Below are 17,079 nucleotides of genomic sequence, written 5' to 3'. Positions count from 1 at the left end.
AGGACTACTTGTAAGCTTCTGAGCCCCCCAAGCCTTTCTGTGTTAAAGTGAAGCCTTCTAGCTTACCAGTGGAAGTGGAAAGCACTAGGTAGCCTATCTACCACAAGAGTGGTTTCTGGCCCGGAAGTTGTAGTTTATTGGCCGTTTGGGCAGTTTTCCATCTGTTTCAACTTTCTGATTTAAAAGACTGTGTTTGCGCTTGTTTCCCACCCTTCATGTAACTAGTCTAGTCCAGATACAGATTTGCTGTATCCAGGACTGTTTGTAAGCTTCTGAGCCCCCCAAGCCTTTCTGTGTTATAAGAAGCATTCTAGCTTATCAGTGGGAGTGGTAAGCACTAGGTAGCCTATCTACCACAAGATCCAGGTACTAATTCTTAGTTTTATCATTTGAATTTGCTTATTCATGCTCAGCACTTGTTGTTATCACTAAATAAGCTACAAATTACTACAGCACTCAACCTTCCTCTTTACCTAGAGGAAAACAGTTTTTGTACTTACTTTCCTCACTTGCTTAGAGAAAAACAGCTCTTATACTCACTTTCCTCACTTGTCTAGAGAAAAGTAGGTTTTATTCAGGCATGTCCAATGGTCAGCTCCCAATGTTCTCTCCTGTCTATCTGATGAACCTGGGTATCTTGAGGCAATGTAGCAATTGCCTCATGTACACAGACAACCCTCTCCTAGTACCACCCAACACCACAACCTGCGAGAGATGCACTTATTTAGCCAAACTGGAGGTAAAGCTGTCTCCAATCAAGACTGAACTGGACAGGAGAAGGTAAACACTTGCACCACACTTATCACATAGTTCCACTAAACCTACACCACCAAAATCCACACATAGAAACACAAAAACATTCGCAGAGGCTCTCAATAATAATCTGCTCAAGTAGCAAAGACCTTCAAAGCAGAAACACAAGCAACCTCCACCCCCCCCCCAACACAACCCAAATGACATATAGCCCACAGACTCAGTGTGCCAATAAACCACAACCCATAAGGCAAACCAACGTACCCAACACACTAGTCATAGGTGACTCTATAATCAGGTACACTGATGTCCCACTCACCAGGCTAAACAAGGAGAAGGTTACTGTCAGCTACCTGTTGGGTGCCAGGATCTGCCACATAACCCATGCACTCAGGTCACTCCATAACAAGTACAAATATGACTCTGTCATTGTCCATGTTTGTGTGAACGACCTGAGATGTATCTCCCTGGACTACATGAAAAGTGACATGGAAGAGCTCTTCAATCTTGTAGCCCAGGCAGTTATAACCCTAGCCCTGAGTACTTCCTGCCATCGCCCAGAATGATACCGCAGTACAAGGACAAAATGATTGACTTCAACAATTGGCTAAGCTTCTGGTGTCATTCTAAGGAGATCCAGTATCTGTCTGCCTGGGATGACATGGTCAACAGACCACGATGCTTTGCCAGAGATGGCCTGCACCTGTTGCCCCTGGGATTCCGGATACTGGCTAAGACTCTTGCTGCCCCTAAGGTGCCTTTTTTAGGCAAGGTTCAAATGACAAATTAACCACCATAACAGGAACAGGCAAGCAAAAACTGAGGGTAATGCTACTCAATGCTAGGAGTCTAACTCTCAAAATGCACTCACTCGAGGCACTCCTTAAAATGGAGAACATTGATATCTGTGCAGTGACTGAGACCTGGTTCAAGGCTCTAGAGAGCACCTCTGCATTACCAGGCTATAACTTATACCACACTTTTCGGCCATCTAACCTGGACCAGAACACCAAAGGTGGAAGTGTGTCCATATTCATTAAGGATATCCACACCTCCAGGCTAGTTGTGCAGCATAATGCATCTGAGGTTATCCAAGTGCAACTAACTCAAGGAAAAATTGCAATCCAAATTGTAGCTTGCTACAGATCCCCCACCATGCCCTAGGATTCCCACTCATCTTTTCTTGATATACTGGAAAATATTAGGGTTCAGTCAAACACCCTAATAATGGACGATTTCAACTACCCCACCATTAACTGGGAAAACTACTCATGTACCAACTCCTTCACTCAACACTTTCTGAAATTCAAAAAATTCCAATGCACTGGATCAACTTATCCACACCCCCTCCAGGGGCAACAATACCCTAGACCTAGTCATTACCAACATGAGTGACCGGTGTTCGACAACTGAACTCCACTCCACGTTGGTCAAATCCGACCATAAGCTAATAAGCCAAGATATCTGCATCCCTCCCCCACCCACCATTAAGGAAACCACAGTAAAAAAATTCTCCAAAGCCAATTTCATGCTTGTTAAGACAGAAGTGGATAACTTCATGACACCCATGCAGATGAACAATACAGTTATGACTGCTGAAACCTACACAAATGCACTCTATAAGCACTTACACAAGTGCATGGATTGTGCTATCCCAAACAGAACCAAGACGCTATCCTCCAAAAAAAGGAAGCTAATCTGGTGGTCCCCTGCCATAAACAAACTCTACAACAGAAGGAAGAAACTGTTGCAAAAGAGAGTAAAATCCCATGAGTGGAGGAGTTCCTTGGTCACCCTCAGTAAGAAGCTGTGATCCCTTATAAGATCCTCCAAAGCTAGCTACAAAAACAAAATCACCATTGAGTCTAAGGGTAACCACAAACCATTCTATAGCTATGTCAAGAATCACAATGGCAACACCCAGATCTGCTCTGAGGTACAGCACAACAGCATGAAAATTACAGAAACAACTGATATTACCAACATCAGATAGGTTCAATGCTAACTTTACCCCCCTCTCACCCCCTAAAGGGCCCATATCTATACAGGAAGAATGCAGGGTCCCTGTAATCACATCTATGCAGGTAAAAGCTGCACTCTCTAAAACCAAAAACACAGCATCCATGGGACCAGACAACATCCCAGGCTGCATTTTACATACATTTCAGAACGAACTGGCTCTCCACATAAGCACCATGTTCAATTATAGTCTCGCGTCAGGCTTTGCACCCACTGAATGGCACACAGCAACAGTTATCCCACTCCATAAAGGGGGAGCCACCACTGATCCTGGGAACTATTGCCCTATTAGCCTGACGAGCCTGGTCTGCAAGGCTATGGAACGTATGATCACGGAACTCATAAACAAAGACATTGGTAACCTCCAAACTCTGGAGCCCACCCAGTTCGGGTTTGTGAAAGGCAGATCATGCCTTGTGAACCTGATCAACTTCTTTGAGGCAGTCACCAAAACCATAAACAAGGGTAAGGTGGTTCACACAGCCTATCTTGACCTCACAAAGGCTTTCGATACCACCCCCCATTTTGGAATTATAGCTAAACTCACTAAACTAGGTATAAATCCCTACGTCACAAGATGGGTTGCCAGCTGGCTCACTGACAGAACCCACACTGTAAAAGTTGCAGACTCCAAATCTGACTTCAAACCAGTGACAAGTGGAGTACCACAGGGTTCAGTCCTGGGACCTCTCCTGTTTGGTATCTACTTATCTGAAGTACAGGCTAACACAGAAGGCCTCTGGCTAATGAAGTTCACAGATGACTGCAAACCAAAATCCATAGTAGAGTCCACAAATGATGTGAATATCCTACAGAAGGGCCTCACTAAGACAGATACCTGGTGCCAGAGGCCTGGCCTTAAGCTCAATGCCAAAAAGTGCATTATCATCCCCTTTGGTAAAAACTCTGTACCCATGAACTACCACATAAACGGCACTCTACTTAACACAGAATGTGTGATAAGAGACTTTGGGATCCAGGTGGACAGTAGTCTCTCCTTTGATAATCACATTGCCACATTAGTCAGGAAATCCTATGTGGCGCACCTCATCACAAAAGGGTTCTCATCCAGGAAAAAAGAGGTCATTGTTCCCCTCTACTTGGCACTCATTAGACCCATTATAGAGTGCAATGCCCCTTTTGGAATGTACCTCACAAGACATCTGCAGCAGCTGGAAAGGCCACAAAAGTACCTCACAAAGAGGATTACTGGCCTCAAACAGATGCCCTACACTGACCATCTCCAAAAACTCCAGCTTTACTCTGTAGCATATTGTCCTACTCCGAGGAGATCTCTGCTGACATGCTGCACCTAAAGAAATCCCAATCCCTCTGAGCTACATGCTCTAGGGAGCTAAACCTTGTCACCACAATAAACAGAACATGCTGGAGGGATAGATTCCTGTCCCAGAGACTTCCTATACTCTTGAACAAGCTACCCATCTATGTCAAGCAAAGTTCCTCATTAGCACTCTTCAATAAAAATCTTGATGAGTGGATGGGAACTAGAAAATACACCCCAGGAATCATGTCTGTAGCTTTGCCCGACAGGGGCACAGGAAATTAACTTTCTTGGGTGGCGTAAGCCAGGGAACCTTGTTGGCTAGACTTACTTAGGCCCTTGGGCCGATAACCTAGTCATACCTCTCAACTGTATAGATTTTTGCAGTATGTCTAGATTTTTGCCTTATATTTTTGGTCAGTTTTTCATAAAATTGTGGCCTTCTGGCAAATTAGTGGCACATCATTAAAGATTGAAGTTAGAAAATAATGACAGACATTTGAGTTTTAGACTTCATACCCTTCAGAAAATTCATGATGCAAAACCTGTTATTCTATCAACTTTCTAAGTTTGTAAAATTTAAAAAGGGTCCCTATTTGTACCACTTTTTTCATGGCTTTGTCCAGATTTCTTACTCTAAGAGGTTGAGAGGTATGAGCCTAGTACCTACCTATGAATCTATGTGAGATTTAAGGAAGGAGTGATTCAATACTTTGAAGTAGACCCCCCCACACACACACACGTGTGTGTGTGTGTGTGTGTGTGTGTGTGTGTGTGTGTGTGTGTGTGTGTGTGTGTGTGTGTATGTGTGTGTGTGCGTATGAATATATAATATACTGTTTGCTGACTCAAGATGTAACAGAAATCTGAACTACACTTAAGTCTGATAAAACCTGAAACAGAAAGTCTAAAAATATGTAATTTAATCTGACATGTCTACTTTCCTATGGCGGAAAGATTTCTGTAAATTTGTATTCTTTTTTCTGTGACTGTAAAAAGAAAATACATTGAATTTGTATTTTATGTGCAAAGTGTAGCTGCCTGCCCTCTGTTTGGAATCACAGCATTTATACATAGGATGTGAAAATGGTCTTCTGGATCTGATTGTTTCCAGGCAGGAATCCAATGACCATAAATGTAGCTAGATAATTGTTCAAGGATGTAGCTGAACTAAACTAAGTACACAGTTTCATTATTATGTAAGTATGGGAAAACATGCTTGATTGCATCTGTAGTCTTTAAGAAAAGATATAAACCAGGAGCAATTGATAGAGTAGCAGGACAGTTGAATGGGGTGTTATCTGGAGCTAGTCAGTCTTTTGGGCTTAGTTTCTGCAGTTGTCATAGCATGTATTCTAGAAAGTCTAGTAATTCCTGTAGTCAAGAATAGTTTGGAAAGTCTAGCTATAGTTACAGGCTATGTTTACTTGCAATCTATTTATTCAAAAGGTTTATTTTCTGTCTCTATGTGCAATTTTATTATGTCATTGTATATTTATCTGTTAGCTGTATTGTTTAATTCATTCTTTACTAAGTGAAGTATTTTATTTATTCACTTTCTTCTGACTAGTCATTGGTTTATCTATTTATTAGTTCTTAAGATGGTATTTATTGCTAAATAGTAACAAACTGTTGTTATCATTGGCCAAACTGTTCTACACTACTATCATTTGTGTTTATAATTGTTTGGCTTATTAACAACAGTGAAACAGTAACTGGGGCCATCCCTCATCCTGGCATCAAGGGTGGTGACAGTTTACTACTGTGAGTCAGGACAGAAGGCTATTGAAGAATATTACCTGCTTTCAATGGAATCTAATGAGTGTGTGTTTGTGTGTGTGTGTGTGTGTGTGTGTGTGTGTGTGTGTGTGTGTGTGTCTGTGTGTGTGTGTGTCTGGGATTTACGAAGCTCCATGCAAGATTAAGACTATTCTTGCACAGAGCAGTTCGTGTCCACTTAGAACACCAGCGTGCCTTGCATATGCATGAAGGCGCACTGCTGTTTAATCTAAACAGACACAGACCATGAATGAGTGCAGGGGGCATGTTTGAGTAGTGCACAAACACTAAACACACTCCCTGCACTCAGAAAGTGCCATACGGCACTTTCTAAGCCAAATTGGCATGATATTAGAGCTTTGCTCTAATATTATGCCAGTATTTCAGTGTCTGCAAACACTGAAATGATAAAATGATCATTTCAGTGACCGAGGACACTGAAATAAAAACGTCAATAAGTAAGCAATGCAGGGGGTGTGTTACAGGTTCTGTGACACACCCCCTGCATTGCTAAAGTGCCATATGCACTTTTGCAACCCGATAAAGCAGGAAATGTGTGAAAATGCACACAAAATGGGGGATAAATCCCCCAAAAGTGAAAAAGCACAAGCACAGCCCCACAAACATAGAAAGTTGATAGAGAACAGATCATGCAGCAGCATGAATCACGTAAGGGTAGAAGTCTGAAAGCAAGTGTATGGCAACATTCCGTCACAGCAGTTCATGTTAACAAAGGCACATATTATGGGGGGAATAAAACTACATTAGGGACATGCCTGAAAAATTGTCCCACACACTTAGAAAGTTGATAGATAACAGGATATGTAGACGCAGGAGTCCCTGAAGGCTAGAAGCCTGAAAGCCAAATCAATGCCAGTACTTCATGACTGCAGTCCAAAGTAGTCAAAACAACACAATATACACCCATCTAACCTAATAATATCATAATAATATTTAACAACTTTTTTCCAGTAGCCTAAAGAATGTTTAAGTGTAGCTAAGTGGGCGTGTACGTTATGGCTGTCCACTTAGCATAGCAAATAGACAGGTGAAATTTCCAAGCTGATGTAATAAAGTGGTTAGAATTGTGGCTTTACATGCAGATGTTCACAGATTGAGTCCCAAGACAGGCAATTTATTTTCCTATGTGAAAGTAGTGTTAGAATTATTTTAGTAAACTTAAATTATGTAGCAACCTTTTTTTGTCAACCACGGTAGTGTAGCAGTTCAAAAAGTGAGATGTCAGTGTAGAAAAGATGTGAAACCCCCATATAAATGCAAGTGCCCCATACAGTATAGTCACACAAAAATATAATTTAATGAAAGCACATAGAGGGATTCATGGAAGGTAAACATAAAATTATAATGTGTGCATAAATATTATTTTATAATAAAAATGTATAAGTATAATATGCTTAAATGTGCCTTCATCACTCTGCATCCATTAGACCTTGTTCTGCCCAGCAACAAAATAGTCAGCCCTACCAAGTCTTGAACCCGGGATGCTGTCCTCTACAATCACAGCAAAATACCACTGCACCATCTGAGCTGCAAAAAACTGAAATGCTTTAACAAACATATCATGCATTCTGGGCATTTAACATTAATGAAAAAAAAAAAAAACAATAGTCCCAAGTGTCAAACCATTGATACTGAACACTACAGTTAGAAGAATGTACCACTACACCATCTGAGCTAAAGGAAACATATCATGCAATAGGGCATACATTAGGTAGAAAGCTATGTAGAACCAGTCATGTGTTGTATATATATATATATATATATATATATATATATATATATATATATATGAAAAAGTAGGGTCATGATATAGATATACATATATAAAAATATAAAGGAAGGAAAATATATATATATATATATATATTACCTCAGAACTATCCCTCTCAACCTATTAGTGCAAGAAACTTGTACAAAGGCTATAAAAGGGGGGGTAAGCCACATATAGGGACATATTTCAAATATTGCTGTTACAAATGAAGACATTTGCTACAGCAACAGGGTGCGTTTCAGTAGACAATTACTAAAGGATATGAGGATGGAAACTGAAATGTTATGTCATTATTTACTGACATAAATCCTTGGATTATCACCGTGATTTACCAGACAAATATAAATAAATTGTGGAACTGAACAAAAGTATGGGCCAAACATCAGGACATTCTGTGAAAATCCTGGCAGTGGAGTTGTATGCTCAGAACCTCATAGTGCAATGAATCTGGACTAAGCCTGACAAAGTGGGGGGACAAAGGCATGAAAATAGGGACATATCCAAAATACATCAGTAGATAAGCCGAGAAAGTTGATGTAGTAACACTGTATGTCCTAACATATATCAGCTGAAATATCACAATTCCAGGACTCAATTGCTTCCCATTAGTTAGTGACCTCAATCCCCACATCATCCCACTGATGTGTCAGGAATGCACAACAGGTATAGGTACCAGACCAAAGATATAGGCGAGACACCTGGACATCCTACAAATATGTGGACATGACACAACAGTAGGGAAACTACACTGAGCTACCCAGAAATATCCAAACTACAATGAGACTGACATAACACTAACCAAGTCCAGCTCTAAAGCTGTAAACATGCATTTGCAAATATAACAGGCACTACAGGGATGTAACACTACTGGAAAACAGACACTGGTATGAAAGTGCATACCCCACAAGAATTTCACCACAGTCACAGTGACATACCAGTAAGCAAGCTGAACACTACAGTATAATTAATGTGTGAGCAACAAAATCCCGTTTGCCACTTACACATTACCCATACATATACTGCCCTAAGTCACAATGTAGTGGGAATTGTGAGGTGTTATGGGGCATGTCATGGTCTGCATGTACAAACATATATGGGTGATAGGGAACCAGAAACCGGAGCAGCATGCACAGTCTGATAGAATGGGCCCATGACACTCACATGTACCCCCTCCCTACACAGCCCAAATAACATGTACACACTACACTGCTACACAGTCCTGACAGTCTTTTAATAATGGGCAGACATGCACAGACCTCTCAAATGTACAGTTTACCACAGAATGTATAGGCACAGGACTCATATCTATGGCCGGTTCCTTGTTACATGTCTGGGGGTCTATGACATCATTGGGATGGTAGCAGGAATTAATTCAATAAGTAATGATACTACATACCTCTGAACCTCTTGGTGCATTACATCTGGACAAAGCCTGACATAACTGGGGAATAGAGGCCCAGACACAGGGGTATTTTGGACATATTAATGTGATAAATGTAGACAGTGGCTGGTGCTACCGGCTTTGTTGTAACATATCTTTTTTGAGGGATATGAAGTCAGTAATACCAATGGATGTTAGCATTTACTAACTGCATTCCCCAGAGTATCCTACCAATTAGCCAAGGACAACAACTGCCTGGGGAACAGACCAAACATATGAGCCATGCATCTGGACAGGATCTAGGCCTCTGGACAGTGTAGAGGGATGACCACAGTGATGTAGCAGAATGGAAATCCCCTGACAGCTGCCAAAAATGTCACCCAGCACCTTATGAAGTGTAGTAAGACCAACATGACACTCTCCCACATCACCTCTGGGAAATTACTCATGTATATTTAAATATAGCATGCACTGCAGGGATGGAACTGTAGTGAAAAGCAGAGAGTTTTGTAAAAAATGTGCCACCCAAAAACATTTGCAACACAGTCACAGCAAGATAACAGTACCCAAAATGAAATCTAGAGTAGAACGACTGTCTGAACAAACATATCCTGATTGCCAGTCACATACTACACCAACACATACTGGCCCAATTCACTGTGTAGTTGGAATCCTGAGGTGTTACAGGACATTTCACAGTCACCACCTACAAGCATACAGACATGACAGACTGCCAGCAGCTGTAGTAGCATGCAGAGTCAGAAAGGTAAAGGATGTATGGCACTCACATCTTCTACTCTCCCTACCCAGCCCAAAAACATCTACACACAACACTGCTACACAGTCTTGGCAGTCTGTTCACAATGGCCAGACAGACATAACTGTCATATGTACAGATGTCTACAGATTTACCAAGGTGTGGGACCATAATCCTGGCCACCACTGCATACTATGGCCAGGAGTCTGCCAGGTCATTGGCCTGATAACTGGAGTCCAGTTGGTAATTAATGATATACCATACGTCTGCACCTTGTAGTGCAGGACATTTGGACAACACATGATGTACTTGTGGGACAGGTGGCTGGAAAGAGGGACATATCACACATAATGGATTTGCAACTGAAACAGTAGCTGGTGTTACATGTGTTGTTATAACATAACATCCCTGAAAGATATGATGTCTGGAACACTAATGGATGTCAACAGTTACTGGCTACAATCCTCACATTATCCTACCAACCCCACAAAAACAGATGTTGTTCGAGGAACAGAGCAAGCATAACAGGCAAACATCTGTCCAGTCTGTGGACAACATGCCAGTTGAGAGGTATGTCAGAATCATATCACTGTCAGTTGTCAAGTCACCCAGTAAATGCATGGTCAGACTAACCCTGTCAGTCTAGCAAACCTCCATGCGTATAACAGCATTAATGACACAGAATCTGTACCCAATTCTAGAGCTTTGTCTCCCATGTTGTTGGCCTGTCTCCACATGTCCTGTCCTGTGAGGTATTTCCACCTACTGTCTGTGAAGATGTAGCCCCCACACCTCCATAATGTCCCCCTCACAGGCAAGGAAAATGGAAAAGGCCTACATGAAGGGTGTCCCATATGTTGGAACTAGCAACACTGTCCAGGATCACAGCACAACACTATGGGGGCACCTACATAGTTTTATGGCCTCAGCAATACCAGACAGGACAACATCAACCCCCTCAAGGTAGGCTGAATGCCTGCGGTGGACAGCAGCAATATACAACTACCATCATAGATGGAAATAATCGCAGGACAGGCCAAGAAGGAACAAGTGCCTTATTGGAAGCCATGTCACCTTGTTCTGCACAAGCAAATAAGTCCAGGTGTGATGTACCCTAAGGCTGTCTTTGAGTGTAAACTGGAGACATCCACCAAGGCCAATCACTAGGCTTTCCAGACATGTGTCTGCAATTCCAGAGGCAACACACGTATCTGCTCTGTAGTGGTGGTCAATAACACCACATATACAAATGCCGTGGATATAGACAACTGGCTGCAGACAGGTGATGTGTAAGCATCACCCCCCTGTCCTCCCATATATACATATGTGCATGTACAGTACCTGCCCCCCTCCCCTCATGATCAGGAAGCAGGTCTGTAATGCCCTCTCAAAGGCAACACACAGAGGTCTCCATAGGCCTGATACAATTCCTGGCTGCATCCAACATGAACAAAGGCACGGGCTCTCAGACCCATTCTGCAGTGTAGTCAACCACAGCCTGAGCACCGGTGTCATCCCATCTTCACAGAGGACAGACAAAGTTGATAGAAAACAGGTTATGCATTAGCATTAATGCTCATAAGGATACAAGTCTGAAACTGAAATATATGCCATAATGTCATGATAGTAGTCCTCAATGACATGGCCAAAAACCGCAATACTCTCCATTTAATATAGTAATAGTATATTAATATCCAATAGGCGATAAATAAAAATATACAGCTCAATTCCCCAAACCAAGATAGTGGAGTGGTCAGAGTCCCAGCTCTGATGCAGGTGTACATGGTTTGAGTAATACAACAGGCAATCCAAATTTACATGGGAAAGCAGTGTTAAAAGTGCTGTGTTCACATTAAAATATGTGGTAAATTATTTTTGTCACTCAGGGTAGTGTAGCTGGTGTAAAACGGATGTTTGAGTGCATATAACATGTGAAAACACTCATGTATACAAGTGTCCCATACAATATAGTTACACCCCTTGCTACTGTAATGAAAGCACATACAGCCATGTCATGTAAGGGAAATTTTATACACCTACTAAATGAAGTCATTAGTGTGGTATATTATGAGAATGAACTGTGGGCAATGGATAGCAAAGCTCAGCTATGCTTAGGAGGTTTAACAACACATTTCTGTTGTCCTTACCCCTCTCTCTGGGGTTTGAGTGTCCAAATTCACCTCCAATGTCTGTACAAATGCACAGCTGTTGCTGTATAAGAAATGGACATCATGGACCTTCTGTACACCCATCCTGCACATCCGTAGCTATCTTCCATATTGTTCTTCCCTCTGCGTGACCCTTTTCCACCACTTTCCTATCACCCATTTCTCTTTCCTTTTAAAGAATTAGTGCAGGTGTAAGCATGAGTAAGGGGTTGTAAGAGCAGCAAAATTAGCAGCCCTGCCATGTTTTGAACCCAGTGCCTTGTACACCATAATCAGAGCAATGTACTACTACACCATTTGAGCTGTAGGGATTGCTGATGATTTGTTCAACATATGCTTATTCAACAGTACCTAAAAGATTATTCCATAGAATCAGTCAGGCCTTGTATTTATATATATATATATATATATATATATATATATATATATATAGATATATATATATATATATATATATATATATATATATATATATATATATATATATATATATATATATATATATATACATACACACACACACACATACATGTATAAATGTACAGAGATGCATATAGATGGACAAATATATACATAATATAAATAGTGATATGCATATAAAATATACACATATACATATAACTATAAATACACACACACACACATATATATATATATATATATAAAGAAACTATACATATATAGATAAAAAATGTGTGTGTATTTATATATATATATATATATATATATATATATATATATATATATATATATATATATATATATACTCATAACATGTAGTGGAGTCATACCTCAGAACCATACCTACCAAGCCCTTACTGCAAGAAATCTAGCCCAAAGCTGTCCAAGTGGGGGGACAATGGGACAAAATTAGGGACATATTTCAAATATCGCTCCTATAAATATAAAATGTTGCCAGAGTGGCAGTTTGTTTCGGCATACATGTTCTGAAGGATGTGAGTTCTGAAACTGAAATGCATGTCATTTACTGTCAGAAATCCTCAGATCCTCACAGTGATTTACCAGGGATATGAAAATACTGCAGCTGTTGAACAGACCAGAAATATGAGCAATAAACCTGGACATACTGCAACAATCCGGACAGTCCTGAAGTAGGCTCAGAACCCCTTAGTGCAATGAACCTGTGCCAGGCCTGACAAAGTGGGGGAGAAAGCCATGGAAATAGGGACATATCTGAAATACTGGAGTAGATAAGCTGACACAGTTGCTGCAGTACACCCTCATGTCTGTCCTAACATATATTGACTGAAATAGCACAAGTCCAACACTAAATTACTTCCCACTAGTTAGTGACTGAAGTCCTCACATCAGCCCACTGATGTGTCAGAAATACACAACTCTTATGGGGTGCCAGGCAACACTACATCCTACAAATATCTGGACATAACATCACATTAGGGAAACTACACTCAGCTGCTAAGCATGTCACCAAGCACCATCCAAACTACAGTCAGACTGACACAACACTAACCCAAATCTGCTAGGTGGAATTACACATGTATTGGAAAATATATCAGGCACTACAGTAACAGCACTGAAAAACAGACACCAGTGTGAAAGTGCATACCCACAATCAATTCAACCACAGTCACAGTGACATACCGGTAAGCCAAGGAATAGTACAGTATAAGGACTGTGTGAACAAAAACATCTCAAAATGTTTGCCACTCACATACTACTCCCACATGTACTGACCCAATTCACAGTGTACTATGATGCCTGACTGTGGTATAGGACATGTCTCAGTCTGCCACTACAAACATATACAGCCAATGGACCACCAGAAACAGGAGCAGCATGCACAGGCAGATAGAAAATGAGCCATAACACATACATCCATGCCCCTCCCTATACAGTACAAATAACATTGACACAGTACACTGCTACACAATCCTGAAAGTCTGTCAACAATTGCCAGAAATACACAGACCTCTCAGTTGTACAGAGTCCCACAGAATGTCCAGGCTTTCCCCTCATATATAAGGCCTCTTCCACATAACATGGCTGGCAGTCTGATACATCACTGGGATAATGTCAGGAATTTTGACAGTAAGTAATCATATACCATACTATCAACCTCTTACCGCATGATATCTGGACAATGCCTGACATAATTGTTAAGCAGAGGCCCAAAAACAGGGGCATATTTCAAATATTGCTGTTATAAAACTGAGAATTTTGCTGTTGTAACAGGGTTAGTTTTAACATATCTTTTCTGAGGGATATGTGGTCAGAAACACAAATGGATGTGAGCAGTTACTGACTGCAATCCCCAGAGTATGCTACTGAATTTCCAAAGACAAAAAATGCCTGAGGAACACACCAAACATAGAATTCCAAATCCTGGCCATTCTGTGGATAGCCCTACAAGGTGAGAGTTATGTCAAACACATAACACTGTCAGAGTTAAAATCACCAAGGAACTCCATTTCCACACAAACCCTGTTTGACTAGCATTAATCCAAATGTATAACAACAATACTTGCATTCTGTCCCTATGTCTGTAACATTCTCCCCCGTTCTGTTGGCCTGTCTCCACAGTTTTGGTTGTAAGAGGTATTTCCAAATACCATCTTTGATGCTGTTGTTCACACACCACCATAAAGTCCTCCTCACTGGCAAGGAACAGGGCTAATGCTCACATGATGTACGCAATGATAGGAGTGTGTTTCCATGCCATTGCTATATGAATAACAAGACATCTGTCCTTCATGCATTTATCAAGTGGTGGACACCAGTTGGTGCACAGGTCATCAGCTGTTCATGAGCATTACCTACAAATGACAGGATGCTGCCTATGCAAAACAGATGTACACCCTACATCCTTGAGGTAGAGAGAGAGAGAGAGAGAGAAAAACAGTGAAAAGAAACATAAAATACCAAGCAGGACATAACCACCTACACTTGAATAAAACAAACAGGTATGTCAAACACGCAAGCATGTCATGGACAGCAGTAGGGGGTATGTAGTAATGGGAAATAGGAACTGTAACATATGTCTCAACAAGACTTGCTATACTGATATATTGCTGATCAGAACATATGGCCATAGCATCTGGGTCTGTCTGCAGTGACACAGATCATAGGTCAGGCTCGTGAGTCATCCCAGGAAAGGATGTCTCACATATGACTACTACTGCAGTGTGTGTTGAACAATACTGACTATGGCAATGCTAGGACAGCTACTGGCATGTCATACCTATCCATATCTTACTTGTGAATACAACTATGATATACTTGGTTGTCTCAGAAATGTGAGAGACCTATACATGGTATTTACATAGTAAATAACTGTTGCACATGTGTGTGTTGAACTGCATGTGATATACTGAGCTCATACCATTAAACTTTCCAGTGTTATGCACACTGACCATATGTGTGCCTCATATTTGTAGTCATTTACTCATACAGTTGTGTTATGTCTTGCAAATCATTGGCAAATCTGTGAAGAATGACATTGCAAAATCTCCTTCTTTTTCTTCTGGCTGTTCCCATTAGGGGCTGCCACAGTGGATCATCGGGTCTATATTAGAAACCCGAAAGACTAATTAAGTGAATACATTTACATCGTCACATAAAGATTGATGTATGAAATGGGCGAACAACGTAAATGGCTAAAGGGAGAATGCCGAACGTATTTCCTCGGCCAGCAGGGTGATCGTGGGGATGAGGAAATAAATCCTTTTCCCCAATGTAGTGCGGTCTTGGAGTTGGTATATTTAAGTAGGGGGGTGTGGGAGTGCAGGGGGGCTTGCCCCACTGCAAAAACATTTAGAAAAGTGTTTTAGTTTAGGTTTTTTGAGTTGGGTTTACCTTACCTGTATGGCGCTGTTGCTTCCGATATCACATTTGGCATTCTCCCTTTCGCCATTTACGTTGTTCGCTCATTTTAGACATTGACCTTTATGTGTCAATGGATTCGTATTCACTTAATTCGTCTTTCAGGTTTCTAATATAGACCCGGATCATCTGTTGCCATTTCTGCCTGTCCTCTGCATCCTGCTCTCTGTCACACCAACCACCTGCATATCCTCTCTCACCACATCCAGGAACCTTATCTGAGGCCTTCCTCTTTTCCTCTTACCTGGCAGCTTCATCCTTACCATCCTTTTCCCAATATACTCAGCATCCCTCTGCAGCACATGTAAAAACTGATTTAATCTTGCTTCTCTGGCTTTGTCTCAAAACCGTCCAACATGGGCTGACCCTGTCATATACACCTTGCTAATCCTGTTCACCCTCATCACAACCAGTGCAAATCCTAACATCTGTAACTCTGCCATGTCCAACTGTGACTCCCACCTTTTTGTCAATGACACTGTCCCCAACCCATATAATATAGCTGGTCTCACTATCCTTTTGTAGACCTTCCCTTTCACTCTTACTGGTACTCATCTGTCATAAATCAGTACTGACACTCTTCTCCACCCTCTCAATCTTGCCTGTACTCTGTACTTCACCTGTCCTCCAAAGTCATCATTACTCTGAAATGTTGATCCCAATCATTTATACTCATCCCCCATTGCCAACTCTACTCCCTGCATCCTCAACATTCCACTACCCTCCATCTCATTCACACAAAGATATTCTGTCTTAGTCCTGCTGACCTTCATTCCTCTCCTCGTTAGAGCATATCTCCACCTCTACGGGGTCTCCTAAATCTGTATCCTACTCTGAGTACAGATCAGAATGTCATCTGCAAACATCATACTCAATGGGGACACCTGTATGATCTTGTCTGTCAACCTGTCCATCACCATTGCAAATAAGAATGGGCTCACAGCTGATCCCTGAAGTCATCCCACCTCCACCTTAAATGCATCTGTCATTCCCGCTGCAAACCTCACCGCTGTCGCACCACACTTGTACATATCCTGTACCACTCTTACATATATCTCTGCCATTCATGATTTCCTCACACAATACTCCAAAGGGAGATGAGCCCCTGCAAGTATGGTAGCTGCACAGCTCCAAAAGTCCTTGAGCAAAACCCAAAATGCAGAGCCAGCAAACCATGACATAAAAGTTTATTGATATCGAATAGGAGAACAAAACAGTCTGGTTTCAGCTGGAAGTTTATCAAGCCTGCATCAGTGTCGTCAATTATAGTTGCAACTATTCTCCTTT

This window comes from Protopterus annectens, chromosome 3.part0 (genome assembly GCF_019279795.1).
Source record: "Protopterus annectens isolate FY-2018-M chromosome 3.part0, PAN1.0, whole genome shotgun sequence".
In the NCBI taxonomy this organism is placed as follows: domain Eukaryota; kingdom Metazoa; phylum Chordata; order Ceratodontiformes; family Protopteridae; genus Protopterus; species Protopterus annectens.
The sequence above is the reverse complement of the archived record's forward strand: the minus strand, read 5'-3'. Positions refer to the sequence as shown.